The sequence below is a fragment of the Amphiprion ocellaris genome, chromosome 2 (assembly GCF_022539595.1).
Source record: "Amphiprion ocellaris isolate individual 3 ecotype Okinawa chromosome 2, ASM2253959v1, whole genome shotgun sequence".
NCBI classification, from domain to species: domain Eukaryota; kingdom Metazoa; phylum Chordata; class Actinopteri; family Pomacentridae; genus Amphiprion; species Amphiprion ocellaris.
In genome coordinates, this window is record NC_072767.1 from 8,594,392 (window position 1) to 8,608,872 (window position 14,481).

Consider the following 14,481-nt stretch of genomic DNA (forward strand, 5'->3'; position numbering starts at 1 on the left):
TTGTCTTTTTTTGTTTTGTGTCATTTCTCATTTTTTGTCTTTTTTTCTCGCTTTTGTCACTTTGTGTCTCATTTTTGTTATTTTGTGTCTCAGTTTTTTGAATTTTTGGACTGTTTTGGTTGTTTTTTTTGTCCTTTTCTTGTCGGACTTTTGTCATTTTGATCATAAAGTAAACTATATCATTCACCCCTCATCCCACCCATGACACCCCTGATCTACAACAACTGCAGTCCTGGAGCAGCTCTGAAAGTCATCTAGTCATCACAGTTTAGACCTAACTCTTATTAAAGTTTATCCTTTTTTTGTTGCTTTGCAACTTGTTTATCTAATTTTTTTGGCTCGTTTTTTTGTTTTATTTTGTGTCGTTTGTCTCATTTTTTTATCTTTTGGGTCTCATTTTCGCAATATTTTGTCTTGTTTTTTCCTTTTTTTTTTAATCTTACTTTTGTCGTTTTGATCATATTGTAAAAACTAGTCCAGCCCACTTGAGATCAAACTGGGCTGAATGTGGCCCCTTGAACTAAAATGAGTTTGACACCCCTGCTTTACATGTTTGGTACTTTCAGATTTGTTTTTTTAGATTTACAGATCAACTACAGACATATAATATCAAAATCTGTAAAATATCCAATTTGCACCCCACAAGTTTTGACCTTTTCCAAGGTGGAAGTTGATCTGTTCCAACCCCACGGTGTTATGAATAGCATCCCCATCTTCCAGCCATGATATCCTGATTTTCCTAACTGGAATTCTGAATGAATGGCTTGTTTTGTTCCTTTGAGAATCAAGAGAAAGAATGACATGACTGGCTCTACAAGAAATCAAAAAAGCCACTGCAACTGGTCAGTGGTCACGCCCATCCTACATTTCTGCCCTCCGATTGGTTCCCTTGTCTTGACCAGTTGTGTCCTCCTCTCCCTCCTCTTCTTCCTCCTCGTAATTCTCTTCCTCATTAGAGGAATTGTTCATGCCATTTCTGTGATCTCCCTCCTTTCTTGGTCCTTCCTGGTGTTTACAAATGCAACAGATCCCCTGTCTGTGTTTTATAAAAGTTAATTTCAGCAGCTTTGTTTGATTTCTCCAAAGCCACAAAAAACACTATCCTCATCTTCATAAGATGTAGAGAAGAAAAGTTAAGGGACATTCAGAGTTGATGGAAACTTTAAGATGGACTGTTTTTGTGTCACCTGTTGTGCTTCAATTCAACCTAAACTCAGCCACGGTTTATATTTGTTTACTTTTCTCCTGCTCTCTGTGCTCATAAACTGCATTCTAATACGACAGAATTCACAATAAAGCTGTACTCATTTACTATTTTTATCTGTTTCTGTTGTCAGACAATAAACCTGACCTGAAATGCAGCTACACTACCGTTCAAAAGTTTGGGGTCATCCAATTTCATGTTTTCCATGAAAACTCCCACTTTTTATTCATGTGCTAACAGAATTGCACAAGGGTTCTCTAATCATCAATTAGCCTTTCAACACCATTAGCTAACACAATGTAGCATTAGAACACAGGAGTGATGGTTGCTGGAAATGTTCCTCTGTACCCCTATGGAGATATTCCATTAAAAATCAGCCGTTTCCTGCCAGAATAGTCACTTCTGACATTAACAATGTCTAAACTGGATTTTTGATTCATTTAACATTATCTTCATTGAAAAAAAACTGCTTTTCTTTCAAAAATAAGGACATTTCTAAGTGACCCCAAACTTTTGAAAGATGTAAATAAGACTAAATGTTAACCAGCAGTCACTTCAGAACCTCTACAGCTAAAATACTGATTTTAAAACCGAAATTGCCTGACAAACTCACCAAACACGAGTTAAAAACAAAAACTGTGCTGGAAATTCAGAGATATTTCCATTCAAAACCAAGTCTCATGCATTCATTTATGTCCATGTCTTCAACTGTTTTTCTTCTGTGGTCAATCCCAGATGCAGAGAGAGTCTTCTTCCTGAAAGGGGGCGGGGACAGCAACAACTCAGCTGTATTTAAAGCTACAGACACTGAAACAACCATTTATAATACAGGACTAAAACCACAAGTTATACAGACAGGGATAAGTGAATCATCTATTTTGAGCTGTCAATTTGAAACTCAGTCTGTGGACATGTGAGAGATGTGAGATTAATTTACTGAGGGGACAATATGTGACCTTTATGTCTTGTAAATTATGAGCCTCAGTGACTCAAAAGAACTGAGATCTGGGAATCTGAAGGTCAAGTCAACACCTTGAATCCTTTGTCGTTTGTCGATTGTTGCAGTGTTGCAGCGAGAATCATCCTGCTGGAAGAATAAATGGGTGGTCGTGGTCGGCAGCACAGTTTAAATAACTGTCAAAGTAACATCCGCATGAATATAGAACTCAAGGTTTCCCAGCAGAACATTACTAAAAGCACCACTCTGAATCTGACTGCTTGCCTTTTTCCCAAGATGCTGCCATCTTTCACCAGGTAAATGATGCACACATGATGTAAACACTTGATTAATCACCCTTTTTACATTAGTAGGGAATGTTCAGGTGTGTTAATGATGTAACTTCTTCCATGCTGGTTGACTGTAATAACTCACTGGGACACTTAGTGGAACCACGGCATCATTAATTCCACCTTTCCTCACTGAGACCAGCCAGAATGGTGGCAAAAAGCTCCAGTTGTGAAGCCAAAGTAGGCATTTCCTGTTGTGTGTTTGTACTTGTCTCAGGTGTCTTTACACCTGATCACCTGCCATGCCCGAATGTCTTCCACCTGTGTGGAATTGTATGTAGGTATTGTAGGTATGTATGCTATTAAGGTATGTATACTCGTGATGTCTCACCAGCGTTCCAGCTGTTTTCCCAGTGTGTCCGGTTAGTACATTGGTTTTACAGTCATTGTGTTTCTTCATTCTTTGCTTTTGTTCATTCCAAGTTTTTGTTTACTTTTGGATTCTTAGTGATCATTCACTTACCACTCATGCTTTTGTTATGTCTGATTGTGGTTTTTATGAGCTTTTTGTTTAGCTCTACACCAGTTGTCAATGTTGAGTCGCCTCTCCGTTTTGGATGATAGCAAGCTTTGTATTCAGAAACTTTTTTTTATTATAGTTGCATTAAAGTTTTAAGTAACTTTTGCAATGGTTGCGAACCACAAGGAGCCAGCATTGTGCATCAATGAGATAAGAGGACCTTTGGTCACCACTTTTGGTACCATCTACAAAACAGGTGTCAAACACGCGGCCCGTGGGCCAAAACCGGCCCACCAGAAGGTCCAATTTGTCCAATGGGTCGACTTTGTAAAGTGTAAAAATTACAGAGAAGACATTAACTGCAAATTGTAAATTTAAAATAATTTCTAGACCATGACAAGTTGTTTTGATCATAAAGTAAAATACTATATTTTTCATTGTTCTTTGGCCATTTTGTGTCCCGTTTTTGTTTTGTGTCTCAATATTTTTTAATTTTTGGCCTGTTTTTGTTGTTTATTGTCTTTTTTTGTCTGATTTTTGTTGTTTGTCTCGTGTTTTTGTCATTTTGTTTCTTGTTTTTGTCATTTTGTGTTTCCTTTTTGTCTCACTTGTGTTTTTTGTCTTATTTTTGTCATTTCATGTTTTGCGTTATTCGTTGTTTTGAGTGTTGTTTTTGTCGTTTTGTGTTTTTTGTCTCACTTGTGTTTGTCTATTTTTTTGTTTTGTTTGTCATTTTTGTCTCCTTTGTGTCATTTATGTAATTTTGTGTCTCATTTTTGTCATTTGTCCATTTTTTGGTTGCTTTGTACCTTTTCTGTCAATTATTTTGTCTTTTTTTGTTTTGTGTCATTTCTCATTTTTTGTCTTTTTTTCTCGCTTTTGTCACTTTGTGTCTCATTTTTGTTATTTTGTGTCTCAGTTTTTTGAATTTTTGGACTGTTTTGGTTGTTTTTTTTGTCCTTTTCTTGTCGGACTTTTGTCATTTTGATCATAAAGTAAACTATATCATTCACCCCTCATCCCACCCATGACACCCCTGATCTACAACAACTGCAGTCCTGGAGCAGCTCTGAAAGTCATCTAGTCATCACAGTTTAGACCTAACTCTTATTAAAGTCCTTCAGATCCTTATACCTCCATCCATCCCCACAAACATCAGCGACTCAGGAAGCTTTCCAGTGTTTAAAACCTGCCTAAAGATATGACCGTTCGTAGCACATTATATCGTAAACTTCACTTCATGATTAAAGTTTTGCATTTGTTTATAATCAGCTCTTTTTACATTAGGCTATTTTTTTTTTTTGGCCTTTTTGCCTTTATTTGATAGGCGCAGTGAGAGACAGACAGGAAATGGGGAAGAAGAGTGGGAGGAAGACATGCAGCAAAGGAATTGAACCCAGGCCAGCCCCTGTACATGGGTCGCCTGCTTAACCCATTGAGCTATACGGGCGCCACATTACGCTATCTTTTTTAATAGGAATGTTTCAGCTTCTTCCCTCTGGACGGAGGTTTTTAGTCCCAAAGTGAAGGACAAAGTGTTATAAAAACAACTTTGTTCCTGTCGTCGTCACGGAGCTCAATAAGAAGTAGTGATACTTTATTCTATTCATCTTATTTCTTAGCTCTATTTATTATTGTGACTTTTACATTTTATGTTTTTATCCTGGTTTCTATCCCAGAGGTTGCTTTTAAATCCCTAAGGTTTTTTATTGTGTTTTGTTTGTAATTATCTTGTCTTTTTACCTATCCTTGCTGCTATGAATGTTGGAACACTGAGCGCTTTTTGTCGTTGGTCTTGTCACTCGAACAAGTACCCACCTGTCAGGTTCAGTGTCTGTTTTGTAATAGAATGTCAAATGCAATCATTTTCTCTGCAAAACAAATCTACCCATGCTGCATAAATAAAGTAAACAGTGAATGAAAGAACACAGGTGAACAAACGAATGAATCAAAAATATACATTCAACAACAAGAAAGGTAAGACTTTAGAATCCAGTGTTCTTAGGAAATACTGTAACAGAAAGAAAGAGGGTGTTTGTGTCACTGCAGCATCAATGATTTATTTTTTATTATATTTACTGATCTTTTTTTCTTTTAATGTAACGTTGTGTTCTTCTATGTAGTTTCCTTTATTCTGTGGTTGTTTTTTGTGTACCTGCCAATGGACAACAGTTGTAAATTAGCTACTAGCTAACTCTTCGGCAATTACTGTTATTCTTGATTCTTGATTCTTATTTGTGTGTGGTGTCCCTGCAAAAATTGACAAAAACATTAGGGATCCACTGATACTAATGCCAATTATTGGTAATCGTACATGTCGATAACTGATATTTGGAGCCAATATACACTAAATGCAACTAAATGTTTTAACAGCATGTTTTAACAGAGAACCTGTCATTCATAACTAGACTTCTTCATTAATAAGGGTGACTATAACTGAATATGTAAAATAAAAACATTAGTGATTGAATTATCTCCTCTGTTTATGTGGGATCGACTGAGATTGATGAGTTTGTCTTCTGCTGTTCTTATCTATTTTCTTAATCTTCACTGTTCTATCACTTTTATTGCCATCTAAAGTCCAGATCTTAAATTAATTGCTGTTTTCCAGACTCTGTTTCAGGTTAATCTGCCTTGTAACTTAGCCGCTAGCCGTTAGCATAGCATTAGCACTGTCAGCGAAGCTAATTTCCTGGCTTATGGCAACGGCTTGTGTTTCTTGTTGAATTTTTGCTGCTTGAGAGAAATTTCTGAATTAAAACACCGATACTGATAATGATAAAAATGGCAAATATTGGCAACAATGATTGACCAGGCTGATAATTGGTCTATCTCTGAATAAAAAAAACACCAAAAAAACCTAACTTTTCCTGTTTCCAACTAACTTCCAGTTTCAAGAACTTTCCGCTGAATGTTTCCCACTACTAGAATGAGGTAATAAATGTTGTTTACTTTACTTTTGAGTCATTTTATTGTTGTGGCTGATTGGTGTAAGTTGAAATTTTCCTGCTTCACAGTTCAACAAAGATCCACTGAGGTTCTGATCTCTATAGTTTCAGTTTTAGCAACCTGGAGGGTATTTACATAAAGATATTTGCTGAATATTTAAGATCCGGTTCCTGTGTTTTTATACTCTTATTTCAATTTAGCCACCTTAAGGCCAACACATAAATAAATCAGTAAAGGTTTCTGAGTCTCAGTGTCCATAATTTCAGCGGTGTTTCATTCTTTTGCCTCTTTCAGACAATCGGAAAGTCTCCAAACTGCAGCTACTTTATCTGTAATCGCAGAGATGCTGGGAGGGAAGTACAGAGTGGACTAAGACACGCAGTGTGGATAAATAATGAAGGCGTTGGGCTGCTTACTACATGTGGAGACAAGAATAGCTTTGTGATGCAACATCACAGGAGAGGACTTAACAAGAGCGAGCTGTGCATTACACTTAGCAGCAATTCAGAGCGCCATGAAACATTAAGAAGCTCCAACTCTTAGAGCTTCTTGTCGCCTCGCGTCTCATCAGACATCTGTGCTCCTGCTCGTTTGATTTCTGCACCAGAGCTGATCAGTCAAGACTCGTTATGTGATTAAGAAACTGATTTTAGATTTCATTACTCCACCAAGGAACGGCAGAGCAATGTGACTATCGGCATACGTTTGTTTGTCTGTCTGTCTGTCATCACTGTGTAATCTGTGGAATCACTTGGTCCTTGTGTCATTTCTGACCTTCCCTGAAAATTTCATCCAAATCCGTTCGTCCACTTTTGAGTAATGTTGCAAACAGACAGACAGACAAACAAACGTACGGCGATCGTCACATAATTCAGCGGAGTAACAAGCAAGGATCTAGTCAGGAGGAAACAACCTGGATAAGCACCATAAAACAAGTTCAGCTGTAATTGTAGGACCGCGGTGTCTCCAGGAAGTGCAGACGTAATAGGATTTTTACTCCGCCAAAGAAACGGCGGGGTTATGTGACAATCGGCGTATGTTTGTCTGTCTGTTAGCAACATTACTCAAAAACGGACTAACGGATTTGGATAAAATTTTCAAGTAAGGTCAGAAATGATACAAGTGTGACAGTGTATATATGGTAAAGAATTCCACTTGCTATAATTTGGCTTTCAATTATTGTTGTTGGCTCAATAGCGCCTTCTCCGGAGCTATAGTGTGTAACTGGCGTTGGTGCCACATTGTCAGTACCTGAGGGGCGTGCACGAGGTAGGTTGTGGAGCATAGCACGGGCTCAGAAATGGTTATTGTCTTGATGTCCTTTTGTTTATTTTATGTGTATATGTACATTGTTATCTATTTGGATGTTCATTGGAGTGTTTTGACATATATTTAATGTTCTTATTTGTTTAAACATGTATTTGGGGCGTTTGAGACACTCGGTGAGCTAGCTATCTAGTGAGCATTAGCCTAATGAACATGCTGCCCCCTTTTTAGCGTGCTGTGCATGAGACGCCCACGCCCACTGACCAGAGGTTTTCTAATATTGTCCAGGTAAATACTCTGCTTAATTGCCTTGCTTTAATATTGTCTAATTGTGTAAAAATGACTGCCAGTTCCTGAGAGGCATGCACGAGACGCCCAAGCCAGCTGACCAGAGGTTTTCTTATATTTACCAGAATAAACGGAACAAAAAAGACTTCTCAGCCTTCTGACTTCTTCATCTAAAAAAATACACAATGCAGAGTCTAAGGTTTTTCTTTTTTAAGTTATTTTTTTGGCCTTGAGTTGGCTTTATTTGATAGATAAGTAGAGAGGCAGGCAGGAAAGCATGAAAGACCTGCAGTAAAGGGCCGTGATCTGCAATCGAACTCAGACCATTGCGTCGGGGACTACAGCCCCTGTTCACGGGTCGCCCATTCAACCTGTTGAGCTATCTGGGCACCCTGTCAAGGGGTGACAGGGTGACTGTGCCAAGTGATTAGATTTTGGCAGTGATGCGGCTTATAGTCTGGATCTACAGATTTGTTAAAGATTTTTGTATCATTGTGAGATAGCGGCACGGCAACACTGTAACCATGACAATAAGTGAACACTACGTCAGCTGCCTGCTGACGATCACTTGATTGTGATCCTACTACAAATCCACCGCTGAGGACTTATCAGGGCTTATCCATCGGAAATGATACAAGGAACAATTGATTAAATTGTGGGGGTGTTTCTGAGTCCCATCAATTCCTGCCGGCCGCTACATATTTAGGTCACGTGATTAATTATCTGTACATAACGTACACATGCATAACATGAGCGTGTCCTCAGCGCAAGGTCATTTTATTTGTGGATACAGAGGGTCCTCAACAATGGAGTTCCATTCCTACAGCACGACCTAAGTCAATTTTCACTGTAAGTCGGAACTCCGGCGAAAATGTAAACAAAGCCGGTAGGTGGCGTGTTATGTTCGGTGTTTCACCCTATTCAGAGCATTTTATTATTTCGAATTTCACTTCCAAGGAGATGGCTTTCCTTTTCTTCAAAGCATCAGAAGAGTCTGACTTACGCTTGAGAGCCATAATGAGGGGCAAAAAGCTAGTGAATGTAGCACAATCCAAGATGGTGTACAACCGGCGAATGTAAACAAAGTCGTTTTATAGCACCACATGGCAATGTATTCATCCACTCCACTCACCAACTAGTTCCACGTAACCAGTTCCGCCAAAACGCAGTAGGTCGATGATGTCGTAAACCAAGGACCCCCTCTAACTCTATATTAAATGGACACATTCTACGGTGCAGTGACTTCTGCCACAAATTTTTTCAAGATTTCAGCCGTCGGAAATGATACGATGATTGAGCAGCCTTGGCGGAATACAGTGCTCTCTGAGTGCTTTACTTGTTTTATTTTGCATCCATTTCCATTTAGTCCATCGTGATATCTCTTAGTTATCATCTTCTCAAACACCCACATCTGGTGTAACTGAGTAATCTCTCTGCTTGTTTTTCTGTAAAGCCTTGAGGCAAATCTGATAAAGCAAAGCTAAGTTGCTTCATTCACTATTCCCTCTTTCTGGCACAACTTCTTAACATGCTTTTTCCCTTTACAGAAAACTCGTCTGCATCTCCAGAGAGATTTATGTAAGTTTTTATTGTGTGTCTGGAGTATCTCAGATTGGATCCTGTCTGAATAAATATGAACACAGCGGTTTATCTGTGTGGTGGAGGTGGGGGGTGGGGGAGTGAAGCTGAGGAGATTTAAGGAAGAGAAAGAGTTAAATGAATCTTTTCCTGTTGCATGTGTAAGATTTTCAGTAAGCTAAAGGAGAAGAATCTATATTGCAGAGTTTCTTTTTTACGCAGCAAGAGACTAAAAAAGATGCAGTAAACAGAAGGCACAGCTGGAACAGAAAGTGAATTTAGTTTAGTAATGCTTCAGCAGGCATCCACATAAAGTCATGACTATTTTCACTTCTTGTGTTTTTATTTACCTTCTCTCAGGTGGAAGATAAAACGTGTTTCTGTTAAGACTTCCTGCTGTAATGAAGTAAATAATATGCAACAAATCATACAAGAAAAACATAAATTATCACTAAAATAGACAATATGAAATTATACATCAGAAAATCAAAAGTGAAAAATGGCAAAGAAGGAAAATGTATGTTTTTATGCCTTCACACTGGCTGTTTTCAATTAAATTTTATTTATAAAGCACCAATAGTACTAAATAAATTTACAAAACCATGCACAGAAAAACACATTTATTCAATTTTTTTCTTTGGTTTTCCTTGGGTTTTCTACCAATATGCCACAAAGGTCCACTTAAATTTAGAAATTAGCTCAACAGAATTTCCTGAAAACATGTTTTTGACTCTAAGAATAAAAATTAATTATTCGAGGTTGAATTGGTGACAGTAATCTCGATTTACACCTTATCTAAATTTTCAGTGTGAAACATCTAGATTTTAGAATTTGCGGCGACCCCCATATTTAACCGTTATAAAAATAAGATATATAATTAGGGATTTCCGATAATATTGGCCCACCGATATTATCGGCCCAATATTGGCATAAAAATGCATTATTGGTCAATATCGTTATCGGGGTTTTTTTTGCCTATCATGAAAACCGATAAAATAATGCCTGGATTTCGCCGGCATTTACCGGCGCGCAAATGATCACGTCATCAAACAATCCTAAAGCATATAAACAACCATGCCGGATTTCCGGTGTGCTATGCCGGCGTATGGCTCAAAAAAAAAAAAAAAAAAAAAAGATAGGACAACATTGCCAGTCAAGTTCGTCTACCAATGGAATGAGGGGAATGCAGCTTTTGCTCTCAACCAAACTAATATCACTAGCCAATGGGAAATAGAGTGGGGGCGGGTCTTAGTTTTGTAACAATCTTCCTGATGGCAGCTTGGATAAAAGCATGGTTGTGTGCAAATTGTGTAACAAAGAGTTTTCTGATCACTGCGTCACTTCAAGCCAACAGTATCACCTCAATGTAAAACATGTTGCTGTTAGCACCAGAGCTAACGTTAGCTACGAGTCATGCTAACGGCTAACGGTGTAGCCATCCCATAATAGACCACTTTTCTAGACAGTGCTTGAGTTTACAGAAAGTCTTAAAATGTTGAATATAATCGATATAATTGCACTTTGAGTTTGCAGTAATCTGTGAATGTAGCAGACAGATGAAAAATGCAGATAAAAAGAAATGAAACAAATATTTTTGTGGTTTAAGTTTTTACACTGTTGAGGCGCCGCCTCCTTGGAGGAGTAATAACTTAAACAACAAAAATATCTATCTAATATGTCTTTTAATAACTTAATGATAAACTGTTTGTTTATAAAAAATACATAAACATTTATATTCCTAAAAAAGAACCATCAAAACTACACCATTTATCAGACCCAGAAACTATGCAAACAGAATGAATCTGTGGATTTTCAACTTTCTGAAGCTCCTTGAACTATTTATGCTGATGTTATGTGCAATACAGTGGAATAAAACAACTAAATCCAGGCTTTAAATTATCAAAATCACTTTTTTCTATATGTCCCATTTTAAAATTTTTATAAATTTTAAATTATAAACACGTATATGTCTATTCATTGATTCAACTGTCAACCACAATTTTACTTGAATTGAAAAACTTGAGTTATTGTGTCACATATTGCTATTTGAGTGCGATTATTTGCGATTAATTACAAAGCCGCTAATTAATTAGATACATTTTTTAATTGGATATATATGTATATGTATATATGTACTTTTGCTATAAATAAATAAATTAATTAATTAAATGAAAACTATTTCTAACTATTTGTAATGTAACAGGATAAAATCAAACTAGTTGCTGTAAAGTGTCAAAGGCCTAGCAAGTACTGGAACCCCTCAAAATGAAAAGTAATCTTTCTCTGGGGTTTGTACGTTATGTTTCTTGGTCAAGGACGCTTGTTGAATCACAGCAGTGTACGTCCACGAGGACAGTTCGTCCTAATCACAACGACACCTTGCCTGTTGTGCCTCTCGAATACACTGCAGTCCTTTTCCACTAATTCTTTTTTTCCCCAACATGTTTGTACTTTTACTATGTGTGTTATAAATTCGGTGATTATTACCTGAACCAGCAGTCAATTCATTACACAATCCTTAACTGTTAGATGTCTGAAGCTCATGAGAGCCACCTAGTGGTTAAATGTAATCATAACAACACTCTTTGTTACAGTGTATCTTTTGTAGTGCTTCTTAGTTGTATATATATATATATATATATATATATATATACATATATATATATATATATACATATATATATATATATACATATTATATATATGTATACTTATACATATATATATATATATATATATATATAATATATATATATATATATATATATATATATATATATATATATATGTTGTGTGTATATATATATATTAGTGGTGGGACTCGACTAAAAAATTTAATCTAATTAATTACAGGCTTTGTAATTAATTCAATTAATTGCAGTTTTGTCAAATAGCAATATTTGACACAATAAGTGAAGTTTTTCAATTCAAATAAAATTGTGGTTGACAGTTGAATCAATGAATAGACATATACGTGTTTATAATTTAAAATTTATTTTAAAAAAAGGAAAATGGGACATATAGAAAAAAGTGATTTTGATGACTTAAAGCCTGAATTTAGTTGTTTTTTCCACTGTATGGCACATAGAATCAACATAAGTAGTTCAAGGAGCTTCAGAAAGTTGAAAATCCAGAGATTCATTCTGTTTTCATCTTTTCTGGGTCTGATAAATGGTGTCATTTTGATGGTTCTTTTTATAGGAATATCAATTTTTATTTATGTAATTTTTTTATAAACAAAAGGTTTATAATTAAGTTATTAAAAGAGATATTTTTGTTGTTTAGGTTATTCCTCCTCCAAGAAGGCAGAGCCTCAACGAAGTAAAAACTTAAACCACAAAAATGTTTCATTTCTATTTATCTGCATTTTTCATCTGTCTGCTACATTCACAGATTACTGCAAATCTAAGTGCAATTATAGCGATTTTATTCAACATTTAAAGACTTTCTGTAAACTCAAGCACTGTCTAGAAAAGTAGTCTATTATGGGATGGCTACACCGTTAGCCGTTAGCATGACTCGTAGCTAACGTTAGCTCTAGTGCGTTAATATTTTTAACGCTTTATTTTCGCTGTAATTAATTAATCGAAACTAACGCGTTAATGTCCAAGCCCTAATATATATATATATATATATATATATATATATATATATATATATATATATATATATTTTTTTTTTTTTTTTTTTTTTTTTCATATTATTTATATTTTTTATAATATTAAGTACATGACTTAGAAATCTACTAAAAGATGTAGTGAGTTTTAATCTGATTTCTTGTGTACAGTCTATGGATGTAAACAGCCTAATCACACCCTAGACCTTGTTCTGACTTATGGCATAGAAATCGAACAGTTAACAGTATTTCCCCGGAACCCTCTTCTTTCTGACCATTTTATCATAGCATTTCAATTTACAACAATGGATTGCATAGGAGTTAAGAATAAATATCATTATAGTAGATGTCTGTCTGACAATTGGGTGACCAAATTTAAGGAAATAATACCCTCTCTATTTAATTCAGCACCACTTACTGATAAAATGGAAATATTATAATTTTACCCCCACAGAAGTGGATTATTTTGTTAATAATGCTTCAGCCTCATTGCGTACAACACTTGATAGTGTTGCACCTGTAAAAAAGAAAGTTCTATCTCAGAGAGGACCTGCTCCTTGGTATAATTCCCAGCTGCGGACTTTAAAGCAGGCGTCCCGAAAGCTGGAAAGGAAGTGGTACTCCACTAATTTAGAGGAAGTTTGTAGCTTGGAAAAATAGTCTAGTAATTTATAAAAAAGCTCTTCGTCATGCCAGGACAACATATTATTCATCTTTAATAGAGGAAAACAAGAACAACCCCAGGTTTCTCTTCAGCACTGTAGCCAGGCTGACAAAGAGTCAGAGCTCTGTTCAACCTTGTATTCCTTTAGCTTTGAGCAGTAACAACTTCATGAGCTTCTTTACAGATAAAATTGTTATGATTCAAGAAAAAATTAATCTGGCCCTTCCTACAAATGTCACAGATGTATCATCAAGTACAGATGCTTTAGAATTGGCTGTAAGACCAGATGGATATTTAGAATGTTTCACTCCAATACATCTCTCTGAACTAATTTCAACAGTTTCCACATCCAAACCATCAACATGTCTTTTAGATCCTATCCCAACTAGACTGTTCAAGGAGACTTTACCTTTAATTAATTCTTCATTGTTATATCTGATTAATCTCTCTCTAGTAACAGGTTATGTACCACAGGCTTTTAAGGTTGCTGTAATCAAACCTTTACTTAAAAAGCCCACTCTAGATCCAGATGTTTTAGCCAACTATAGACCGACATCCAACCTCCCATTCCTCTCTAAAATTCTGGAAAGAACAGTTGCAAATCAATTATGTGAACATTTACAAAGGAATAGCTTGTTTGAAGAGTTTCAGTCAGGCTTCAGAGTGCATCATAGCACAGAAACAACTCTGGTGAAAGTTACTAATGACCTTCTCATAGCGTCAGACAATGGACTGGTCTCTATACTTATTTTGTTGGATCTTAGTGCAGCATTTGATACAATCAACCACAAACTTTTATTACAATGACTAGAACACTGTATTGGCATTAAAGGGACAGCACTGGACTGGTTTAAATCCTACTTATCAGACAGGTTCCAGTTCGTGCATGTCAACAATGACTCTTCTGAGCATACTAGGGTTAATCATGGAGTTCCTCAGGGTTCTGTCTTAGGACCAATACTGTTCACATTACACATACTTCCGTTAGGCAATATTATTAGGAAGCAATGTATTAATTTCCATTGTTACGCTGACGACACTCAGCTGTATTTATCTATGAAACCAGATGAAACTAATCAGCTAGCCAGACTGCAAGATTGTCTTAAGGACATAAAGACCTGGATGACCTATAATTTCCTGCTACTAAATTCAGACAAGACTGAAGTCAT